The sequence below is a fragment of the Onthophagus taurus genome, chromosome 1, assembly GCF_036711975.1.
Source record: "Onthophagus taurus isolate NC chromosome 1, IU_Otau_3.0, whole genome shotgun sequence".
Classification (NCBI taxonomy): Eukaryota; Metazoa; Arthropoda; class Insecta; order Coleoptera; family Scarabaeidae; genus Onthophagus; species Onthophagus taurus.
The window spans coordinates 20,163,600-20,176,293 of NC_091966.1; the positions used below are offsets into that span (position 1 = coordinate 20,163,600).

Sequence of the window (12,694 nt, forward strand, 5' to 3'; positions counted from 1 at the left end):
TATACATTTATTAACATACGCCATCTAGTGAGTTGTTTAGTTTCGATTATTTGTATATTTTTACAATTTTTTTGATTGTTGCATAAATTGGCCTTTTACTGCATATTTTCGCATATTTTGTCATTTTACTAGATTTGTTTCTTGTTGCTTAATAAAATAAATATAATGACTGCGTGATTTTTAAATATGCGAACATAGCTTTTTGTTTGCAACGATTTACAGAAACATGCGGGGAATCCCTAGCGCTGTTGAGTTTAAGTTTAAGGAAATCCCCCAACCCAAATTACTGTGGCTGTGTTCAGTGTGAGTGAACATTAATCTACCAATCTATAACAACAATGCCTAAAGTGATATCTTGTCTTGTATCCCAGTGGATAAAAACTTATCCCGAACTAAATTTAAATAATGAGGAATTATTTTGTAAAACTTGTGCCAAAGTTGTAAGTATTTTTTTTTAAATTATGTCGTAGCGTTTTAGCCAAAAATATAAAAATTAGAGTTTTCAGAAGAGTTGCCAATGATTTGTTCCGAAACTGTATTTCTCATAGACTTTTACACTAGGAGTTAAAAAAAAATGGAAAACTGTTAAATTAAAACTAAATAAAACTATATTACATTTGATATCCCACCTTCTTGGAATATGTTTTTACATATGTATCTAGACAATCGACAATGAAAAATACGAATCTGTTTTATAGTCTCAAAATTAAATTTTCATCTGTTAGACTATGGCTAACTTTTTAATTATTCTTTTTTAAGATAACGTGTGAGACGAAGAAAATAAATAGAACATGTGAAAAGTGCAAAACATATACAAAAATGTGAGAGAAATAGATTGATAACAACTATAAGAAATGTATATGTTTGCATATTTCCACATATTTTTGCATATTTTGAATAAAAAGCTTGCATATTTATGCGCATATTTCCTATAATTTGACTGCATAAAAATCCGAGCTTTAAATATGATTTACGTGTGATCAAGTAGTCAATATAAAAAGTAGTTACGACACGTTTAAAAAGAGATCACGTATTATTTTCACATGGTAGCAGAACGTGGTTGATTAAAAGAACAAAACGTGGCAAAAGTGGTGAAACTGGTGGTTGCTGAGAAGAATAGCAAAAGAATTTGAATTGGAATTTATATACAAGAAAAGTTATAAAGAATGAAGGACGTAATACGATACCGGTGTTCAATGGAGAAGATTACGGAAGCTGGAAAAAGAGAATAAACATGTATTTGAAAATGATAAAATGTAACGCAGCGGTTTCAAAAGAAAAGCAGAGTTCCGATGGAGATGATTGGGATGAGAAAAATCTAAAAGCCATCAATATTATCTACAGTGCGATCACAAATAAGCAACTGGAATTTGTGAGTGAAATAGAAGCGGCGTATGGTATTATAAAGAAATTTGATGAGTTATATTTAAAAGAATGGACAGTGTTACAGATAATTTGCAGAAATAATTTGGAAAAACTGAGAATGAAAGATTTTAAAGATATTCCAACATTTTTTAGTGAATTTGAAAAATCAGTAAATTCATTAAAAGCTGAGGGTGCTGCGGAAAAAGAAAAAATGAATTACATGTTGCGAACACTACCAGATTCATTGAGTTATATTGGAGATTTGGTTGGTGTTTTAAAAGAAGAGGATCAGACCGTAAAGTATTTATAAAGTAAAATAAGCTTGTTCAAACTAAAAGATGAAGAAGAATCCATAAATTGTGACCAAAAGTCAAATGCCTTTTTTACAAAGAAATAGAATCAAAAAGTGTGTTATAAATGTGGGAAACCAGGCCATTTCAGGAAAGATTGTCGTCAGGTTGGTGAAGGCAGAGGTTCATGGAAACGAGGTGGAATGAAGCAGTAACAGCACAACCGAGGAAATTTCAGCCAACGAAGAGGTAATAATTATTCCCATAATTATTATAATAGAGGCAGACAACGTGATAGAGACGAACAACAAAGTTCAAGAGGTAAACATTATCATGGCGGAAGAGGTCAACCAAGGGCGGTTATGGAATGAACAGTTTTTATAGCCAGGTCCAAACTATGATGATATGTAAAGACGAAATATCAGATTTAGGTGATGAAATAGAAATTCATTGGTTATTACTAGTTATTAGACAGTGGCTATACTGATCATGTAATAAATAATGATCAATATTTTCATGATGCTGTTACATTAAAAGAACCTGTAAATGTAAGAAATGATGATGGTAAATTTCTGAAAGCCACTAAAGTAGGTTATGTAATTAGTTATTTTCAAGTTTATAATAAAATAATTCCAATTAGAATGTCAAATGTTTTTTAAGTTAAAGAAATAGATAGAAATTTAATTAGTTATCACAGATAAAAATAAAATTTCGTCAAAAATGTATAACAGAATAATCAATTGATTGCAATTGCTAGGAAAGAGAGTAGATTATATAAATAGTATAAATAGTTGCAAATAGTAATACTAAAATTAATATGACGTTAAAAGAAAAATGGCATCGTATTGTGGATCATGTAAATGTTTTTGATTTAACAATTTTGTGTAAATGCCAATTATTAGATGGCATACCTGAACATTTAGAAACCGAGTATATGAAATGCAAAACTTGTATTGAAAATAAGATGCATAATTTACCTTTGACAATAACAGAAGTAAAGCTAAAGAAGTTTTAAAACTAGTTCACACTGATTTGAATGGGCCTCATACCACCACGGGATTCAATGATCAAAAATATTTTTTGACATTTATTGATGATTATAGTAAGATAGCTAAGATAAGCTAATACAATTAAATCAAAAGATCAGGTTTATAATTGCTTTGTAGAATATATAAATGAAAAAGAAAATCTGACTGGTAAAACTATTACAAAACTAAGATGCGATAATGGAAAAGAATATTTAAATTCAAATATTAAACATTTAACTAGAGAGAAAGGTATTACTATAAATACCTGTCCACCTACATGAATTAAATGGTACAGCAGGAAGATGTAATAGACCAAAAGGGATGAAATTCTCCATATTCCTCAAATAATTAAATAATATGTAATACAGGGAAAAGTATAAGTAAGTTATAAGTACGAAGGCTTTCACGGCCGATGTGAATTAAACTAAAACTAGAACTAACTCTAGAAACTTTCGGGTTTTGTCGTGCGTCTTTTAAGAAAAGGTTTGACGTTTCGGATGCCATGTTGCAACCTTCTTCAGAAACTGGTTCGAAGTGACGAGATCGAAAATCGGTAACTGTATATAAGTCGGAAAAACTAATTAATAATCAGTTAACACTAATTACAAGCTAATTATAAATTAATTGCGTCGCGTCCGGTGTGAGGCGGGAAGAGGTCTTCGTGTTCACCACCATCTTCCATGTTCTGCTAAACTCCCAGCCATCCTCTCTGTTGACGTTATTTTTATGTCGGTGGATCTCTATGGCTTCTCTTGTCAGTCTTTGGAAGTATCTGTTGTCCCTAGCCAGCACCTTTGTTTGTTCCAAGTCTATTCGGTGCCCCTCTGCATGACAATGTTCCGCAACCGCCGACTGCTGGATCTTCTTCAGCCTTACATCCCTCTCATGGTCCTTGATGCGGCACTCGACGTTGCGTCCAGTTTGGCCAACATAAACCTTCCCACAACCACACGATAGTCGGTAGACTCCCGATCCTTTTGATGGAGTTAGTTTGTCCTTGACTATCGGGAGTGTGTTCCGAATTTTGCTGACCGTGCCGTACCGCACTACGATGTCGTTCTTCTTGAGGTGCCTAGCAATTCGTTCCGTTACACCTGAAACATAGGGAAGACAAATAAATCCAAGTGGTCTCGTACTTACCGTGTCCTCTTTCTGCTTTCGCTGTTTGATGGCCTACTACTAATTAGTGTCTAATTGTCAACTAAGTTGTTTTGTCAAATCCGGGTGGAGAAGGCTTCGTTGAGTTCACCAACATCTTCCATGTGCTGCTGAGTTCCCAGCCATCGTCTTTATTCATGTTATTATTCTCGTCAATCGTTGGAAGTAATGTCCGTTTCTTGCTAGCACTTTGGTTTTTTCGAACTCTATGCTGTGTCCTCCTGTTAGTTCTTGTTATAGTGCTAGTGTTAGTGCTAGGTTTAGTTTAATTTAGAGGATATTATTTTAATTTTTTAATTTTTGTAAATAAAATTTGTTTTTAATATTTTTGTACTTTAAGAAGGAAAACTTAAATTTAATGTTTTTAATTTTTCCTATATTATTATGTAATAGATCAATTATGGACATGTCTAGACGTTTATTACAAGACGCAAAAATAGATCGAAAATTTTGGCCAGAGGTAGTATGCGCGAGGTAGCTATCTTAAGAATAAAACATTAGCAAATACTGTAGAAAAGAAAACGCCTTACGATATAATGTTTGGAAGAAAGCCTACTGTTAAATATTTACGTCTATATGGAAGTAGAATTTTTGTTCGAAGACCAGAACAGTTAAGAAGGTCTAAATAGGATAAAAAGTTTTAGTAAATAACAGAATTATTGTAGCTAGACATATTGATGTTGTGGAGGAGAATATAAAATGCATAGGTTTAGATACAAACAGAATTAACAATGAAATTGAAACTGATTCTTCTAGTGATGAAATTGAAACTGATTCTGAAATACAAGATGAGAGTACAGAAATTGAATCCGAAAATAAAACAATAAAACAACAACATAGAACACCTCAAGAATTGAGAAGATCCAAGAGAGAAAGGAAAATGTAGAAAATCCAAATAATTTTGAGGAGGCGACAAATAGTAATCAGATAGAACAAATTAATGTAGAGACTGCTTTCTTGAATGGTAAGATTTTATCAGAAATCTATGTATAAATTAAGCGAGAGGATTTGAGAATGGGACTAACAGAGTGTGTAAACTAGAAAAAGCATTATACGGTTTGAGAAAAAGTCCTCGTGCGTGGTATGATTGTTTCAATGCATTTTTATGTGAGATGAATTTATAAGGAGTAAATGTGACTATTGTTTATATAGCAAAAGAGATGAAGACGATATGATTTACTTAGTAGTGTTTGTTGACGATCTGCTAATATGTTGTAAAAATAAGAAAAACATCAAAAGCTTATTGTCCAGAAAATTTAAAATGAAAGATATGGGAGAAGTGAAAAATTATCTTGGAATCCTATTGATGATGATTACACGAAAAATGTTATGACTCTTAGTCAGGAAATAAAACTAATAAAATAACTCGAATTTTTTAACATTGATTTTAAGGCACCTATTAAGATATACGAAGATAATTCAGGAACTTTGAATAATGCTAAATATGGAAATTTTACTAAAAATTCTAAGTATATTGAAGTGCATTATCATTTTGTAAATGAATGTTATATGGAAGGAGTCATAGATATAATTAAAGTAGATTCAAATAAAAACCTAGCAGATATTTTTACAAAATTAATGAGCAAAGATAAATTTGTGAAACTAAAAGAAATGTTGAGTTTAGTAGTATAAGATTTATTGTTTAGTATTTCAAGTTGTGATTATTTTATAGTGAATGTTTTATAAATGTAAGGCTGCGTGTTAGATTATATACATTTATTAACATACGCCATCTAGTGAGTTATTTAGTTTCGATTATGATTTAGGTGTGATCAAGTAGTCAATATAAAATGTAGTTATTAGTTATTAGTTACGCTTATATACTGTTTCGTATTCTATAAAAATTACGACACGTTTGAAATGAGATGACGTATTATTTTTCACATCTCCATAACACAATTTTTTTGAAAATTATGACTTCAACAAGGTTCTGTTATACCGTTTATAGTCAGAAAATCGTTTTATCGCTTTGATACTATCATTATATCACTGCGTCAGAGAAGGTTCCCTATACACAATTCAACATTCTAGTTCATCTAAATTAGGAACTGTAACATGAATAAACAGATGGTGATCTTCTCAGTGGTACTCGCATTCCCAATACCACTTAGTCTAATGACAGAAGCATATTTATGCGATAACATTTAGTAGAAAGGAAGTGTATTGGGGAAATGAATAACACAAATTAAATTAGAAAATAAGTTATTAAATAAAATAATTTAAAAAAGGAACGATTTTGTAACATTTTTAATTGCAAACAAATTCTGGATTAGATATATCATTAGATTCAAGTTTTTAACGTACAAAGTCAGCGGTTTCAAACTTTTTTCCAGGTTGATTTTTGCTCCTTACTTGCTTTTTATTACAGCGTCCTTTTCAGGCCAGCTTTTAATAATGGAATTAAAATCCGCTGAGCCATATCGCTTAGACGAGAATATTCATCTTTTATTGAAATTCAAAGTTCTCTCAATTCCATGCTGTCAAATTTTGGTTCCAAACTGTTATCACAAAATAATATAACTCATAATATTTTCTTCTTCGACAGAAGTAAATTCTAAGAGAGCACTAGTATTAAGTAGATTTTAAATTCACATACACTTATTGAAATTTTAATTTTGAACATACAGTGAAATTCCTCTAACTCGAATCGCTAAGGAAGCGGAAAGGAAGTTTGAGAAAAATTAGTTGAGAGAGAGAAAACAAAATTTATTCACGCCAACAAAACATATTTACAACAGAAAATAGTTATTTGTATTATAAGTAAAGAAAGTAGACTTTTTTCTTTAGGAAACGCGATTAGAAGAAGTTACTTTTCTTTAAGAATAATACATGAAGTTTTTTCGGACACTCAATTTGAATGAATTACCTACATTTTATAAGAAATTATTTAAAAAGTACACGACAAGCTCGAGAATCAAATTGTCGTTTCTGCCGTTTCCCTCACTACAGCAACCAAACAAAAAAAATAAAGTAGTGATTCATCAGGAGTTCATCAGGAGGTGTTATCAAAATCGCCACTAACATGTGGTGATTTACAGTTACAACAGTGTACATCAAGTATAAGCTTCTCTAACCTTAATAATTGTACGTTTAATATTTATTCTAATAAATAATTAATTGTTTATTTGGTTGCTATAAAGAAATGAGGTACTTTTCTTTACGATTTGTAATAAGGAAATGTAGGCCATTTCCAGTGAGTGTCCGAAAAAATAATAATAAATGTTAAGCGGCCTTTACACGCTCAATAATATTGACAATACCTTAGTATATTGACAACAATATTGACCGTGTTATGTCAAAAGTTTTATTGACGGTAAATATTGATGGAGTATTGATAAAAATCCGGATTTTCTGATTTTTGGGCATCAATAGAAAAATCTACTGAAAATTGGAGGGGATACTGACAATACTATTGACCGTGTAGGGTTGAGCCAATATTTCCATCAATACTGACAATCAGTGTAATAAACTCAATATTTAAAATTAAATACTTTTATTTAATTGTAACCATAACAAAACATCTGAAAAACGTATGTTATTTTAATCCAGATGATTTAAAGACAGGTTAAATTCTATTTCCTACATTACACTCGGTTCAGTTCAAGCAACGCGCCTGTGAAAAAGTGGTGAAAATGACCGAACCACTAACTGACGTTGACGATGGAGATACTGTTGGTTCATGTAGTTCCCGTGATGATGAACAAGATGCTCTTCGTAATTTTATCCAGCAATACGAACTATCTTCAGAACTATGGAATCCGACCAACTCAATGTATTCTAACAAGGCGGAAAGAAATTCAGCTCTTGACCGCCTCATATCCTTTTTAATGAGAATAAAACATCATCAAAGGAGAGGATGTAAAAAAAAAGATAAACAGTCTGCGAACAAATTATAGAAAAGAATTGAAAAAGATTGCCGCATCAAAGAGGTCGGGAAAGAGCGCCGACGAACTTTACACACCTTCCTCATGCGGCGTTTTTTGCTTTATGCTTTCTTGAGAGGTTCGAAAAACCAGTACAGCAGCAGCCGACAAAAATAACAGAGAATCAAGTAAGTTTTGGTAAAAAATCCATTTGTTCGCACAGAGACTCCATTTTAGCCCTAATTGGAGTAACCTATTTTTAGTTACCCCGTTTCAGTTAGGTTCTATTATACATATACCTATATAACACCTATACATATAACACATAACTTATATACCTATATAACACATCTATGCCCACTATCTTTCACATGATTTTCTCACTATGTTGTAGGTGACAGGTTTAACAGAAATGCCAAAGCAGTAAGTATTAATAGTACTGTATTTCAAAAAATTAAACACATAGTACACTGTTTAAAAAGAAGTCAACATTAAATGAGGCTTTCAGTATTTTCCTTCATTGTTATAATAATGACAAAATTTGTCGCGGACTGCCTTGGCAACTGTAGAACTGTTTCTTTGAAAAGTACTTTGCAAGGCTGATAAATTTTCTACATCTCTACATCGATCATTTGAGATGTGGTACAGTTCATTTTCTTTCATTAAGAAATTATGTAAATAACAACAGGCAAGAGTAACTATTGTAGCTTTTGGTGGCTGTAGATTGATAGGTTTTTAGAACACATGAAACCGTGAACTTAATATCCCGAATGCATTCTCTACAACTACTCGAGCGCGTGACAACCTTTCGTTGAATATTTGTCGAGATGCATTCAGTAATTTTTGAGAGTAAGGTTTCAATAAATTGTTATGTAATGTAAATGCCTCGTCAGCAACAAATACATATGGGTAAAGATCACTTGTTTTCGGTAATAATAATAATAAAGGTCTTTATTTCTCTCTAAACCAAACACAATTAGAGTTACATAATCGACGAAAAGCGAGATTCAGCCAGAAGACTGATCTTCCACCTAACCCTTCAAACGTAAAAAAAACATATAAAAAATAATATAATTGAAATAAAACTATCTGTATTTATAGATGGATGGTTTTCTAATTTTCAGCTCTACCGGTTTCGATCGTACATTCAATCATCTTCAGGAGCAACGTCATTAAACATATTTTTAAAAAACATATTTGTTTGTTATTCAAGCTGTTATCTTCTTGATTATACACATAGTTTTATTTCAAATATATTAAAATTTAGATGGAAAGAAATAACCAAATGAATATTATATAAAAAATATATATGTATACAAAAAGGGACTAAATTTAAGAAATAAAAATTTAAAAAAAATAAATAAACAAAAGGCAGCAAAATAAAAAATCAAATTGGTAAATTAAGTTATTAAATTATTAAATTCGGTCGAGACCCAAAAAATAGAAAAATAAACAAAAATGTATAATTATGTAAATTTACTCAGAAAAAGCAAAGCGACTTTCTATTTTATTTTATTCTCCCCCGCAGAGGTAGACAGTCATATAGAATGGGATTCCTGGTGCTCACATTGCTGAGTCAGCAAATAGCGATGTAATTTGTTTTTAAAATTTTGGTTACTTAATTGACGGAATTCTGTTGGTAATTTATTTCAAATTAATGACACATTGGACGTGAAAGAGTGTTTGAAAGATTCTGTTCTATGTTTTGGTACATCTAATAGTACCCGATATCTGACATTGATGCAATGAATATCTGATCTAAATCGAATCTTACGGCAAATGTAGGGCGAAGTTTTTTGTAAGAGGATTTTGTTGTACAACACAGCAGCATGTAACTGACGTCGATTTGCCATATTGAGCCATCCAACTATTTTAAGTTTGGGAGAAATACTGTGTACCGTGCGCGAAACACCGAAAATCAACCTTAAACATGCATTTTGTACCCGTTGGACTCACTGCATATCTCGAGCTCTAAGGTGTGACCCAAAGGACGTCACAGTAGTTTAAATGGGAAAGGACCATGCTTTGACAGAGTAGGGTTTTTAGGTGACAATTCAATAGATCACGATTTTGAAAAATTAACCTTAAATTGTAGAAACATGATCTTAAACATTTGTTGATATGAGATGTAAAATTTAATTTTCTATCAATAATCACACCTAGACTTTTTATTTCTAGAGAAGTGTTTGAATGGTGCAGGTGGGGGTAAATTCAGTTTTCCTTCCTGGAACAATTCTCCAAATTTAGAGTAGAACATCACTCCTCCATCCGAAATTCGAACGTTCATTCCAACAGCAACCACTATAAATTCCTTCTTTGCATTAACTAGAGCCAAAAGTACGATGCTGAAAAATCCCTTGTAATTATAATACAAGGAGCCTGAGTTGTCTGGTTTCGTTATAGCTATATGTTTCCCATTCAATTAGCCAAGAGTATTCCAAAATTGATGTCGTATTCCGAATTCGTGAGCTATATCTGTCCATTCTCCTGTAGTCAGTGGAAACTTAAACAAGCAAAACAACAAATTTACATACATAACGAAATAAAATATTTGTGCCATAATGTGTACCTTATTGTAAAACGTTATTTCAGGAATTGGAGCAACAAGAGGATGGTTCGGAGAAACAAGAAATAGGTGAATACATTCAACGGACTTCTTTCAGAGCATCAACATCTTCAATGCTTCCCCCAAATGCATTATCTCAAACTCATCATACCAAAAGATAGAAATCGCTAGTTCCGGTTTCGAAGCAAAATTTACTTTTGCAAAAAGCATGTTCACTTTTGGAAACATCGTCGAACCCCGATAGCAACATTCCGACAATTGCAAAAGCTTGGGGGGAAAATTGCTGACATTAGATTCCACACAACGAGCTTAATGACATCCTTTTCAGGCAAACTTGGGTACTCTTCATAGCAATGCAGTTCAAATTAATATGGAACAGGAACGTTCAGGAAGTTCAAATAATTCCCGGCATTCCTCATCATTTTCGACATTTAGTTACAGTACTTCTCCGCCACTATACACTTCCTCATCTGTGTCGACCCCACCAGAACTAAGTAACATCAGTACCTCTTGATAAATTTTATCAAAAGGTGGTAAAAGTGAGCTTAAGCCTGGACACACACAGTCGATTTTTAGTCGGCCGATCGTTTAGGTGCATATACAACACAACTGCATATTAACTCGATTTTTACATTTAAAGTTTATACATTTATGTTCATCGACTAAACTATCGGCCGACTGAAAATCGACTCAAGATATAGAAGTTCGAGTTAAGAGAAATTTACTGTATTTCTCAACGCAGATCATGCTGCTGTAATAGCTGTAAGAAGTGCTCCTCAAACATGGTTTTTATATCTTTATAAAGATCAAGCACATTTGACGTCAAGAATTACAGTGATATTACAAAAATTTTGGTTGCATCTTCATTCACTTTTGTTATACAAGCTGTTATTTTTTCCTTTAACTTCAAAAGGTGCGTGTTTATCCTTCCAAAGTGAGATTAAGGAAACTCAGCTTTTCAGAGATCACATATATGTCAGTTTTATTAAAAAATTTGCATCAGTAAAATGTTATACATATTCATCAGCAATGATTTTCTGACAGTCTCATGTTCAAAACGTATTTTTACGCAAACATAGTACTTTTTTTGTGATTCTGTAAGCCACCTTGTAAGATGTTAGCAAAGCGTTGATTGATGTAGGTTTAAATAATGTACAGGTGTCTCAAATTAGTTGTCTGCATAGGCTATCTACGAAACTAAAAGAGATAGACAAAAAGTAGCTTTTGAAAGGGTAATTAAATTTAATATTCTCAATTTGTACTTTTGAAACTGGTTTTATTAATTAAGTCTGACTAGTTTCGGCCCATGGCCATCCTCAGCGACTCTACAATAAGGTTAACAATCGTTCAATTTAATAATTTAACAAAAAAGAAAAAAGAGTTTTGAAAATTGATGTTAAAGTTAAATTTATAAAAATATAATAAAAAAGATATAAAAAATAGTACTTACAATTATACAAGAGTTCACAGAAAAGTGTATTGTTAAATATTAAGTTTAGAAAGGTGATTATTTGAATAAAATTTTTTTAAAATTAAAGACAAAGTTACAAGTTAACACGTTAAAATTGAAGAACGTTCTGAATCTAAAAATATAAATCGAGTGCAACGAAATACTATAGGAACAAGTTTTTTAGGTTTTGTGACGTTTCGAAAGCAGAAAAATAAAAGAGATAACAATATTTTTGTAAAAGATGAAAAGTAAGTAATTTGAACAAATGTAAAGCAATTTAAGTAGTTCAATGTTAATAGCAGACTCAGAGACAAAGAAAAAACAACAATGTAAAATATTTTGAAAAAACAGCAATATAATAGGAAGTTATTTGTAAAAATATTTCAAAGACACTTTATTTAATTAATTATTTTGGTAAAAATTTTCAAAAAAAATTTATTTGTTATGATGATTTAGTTCAAAATCGAACTAATCAAAATACATAGGGTGAAGGTGAGTGGGAGTTGAAATGTGCATTTTAAGTTATTTGTATAAAAAGAAAAATGGGTTTAGGGGTAAGTGTAAAGGAGGAAGGTGGCTGTTGACCGCTGGGACCCCAAAAAGTGGAGTTTTAGAACTGAAGATCTGCTCGTTAAGGCATTCGATTTGGGGATTTTTAAATTTAAATTTATCTATCTCGTATTGTTCCAATAGGTTCAGTTTGAAACCTTTGTTGTGTGAATGTAATAATGACACATTTTGTGGTATGTCAAAATCAAGGAGTTAAGCATGTGTCAACCGAAATTAGAACTATCATTGTGGTGGTGCTCTCTAATTCTGGTTTTTAAAGACCTACCACTTTCTCCTATATAAGTGGCACTACAAGTGTTACATTGCAGTTTATATACCCCATTTTGATCTAACAAACCTATCCTGTCTTTTACATTGAAAAGTTTTTGTTTTATGGTATTATTATTTTTAAATAATATATCAAT

The 12,694-nt window shown here is 31.7% G+C and overlaps 1 long non-coding RNA gene across 1 annotated transcript; it reads right to left on the bottom strand.

Moving 5' to 3' along the window:
• Positions 1-9,180: 9,180 nt before the first annotated feature.
• On the bottom strand, positions 9,181-11,818 carry LOC139431450 (uncharacterized). Its single transcript, XR_011641577.1, has 3 exons — positions 11,721-11,818; positions 10,274-11,467; positions 9,181-10,207 (listed from the first exon to the last, which is right to left on the bottom strand). It is a non-coding gene; the product is annotated as an uncharacterized lncRNA (long non-coding RNA).
• Positions 11,819-12,694: the final 876 nt, after the last annotated feature.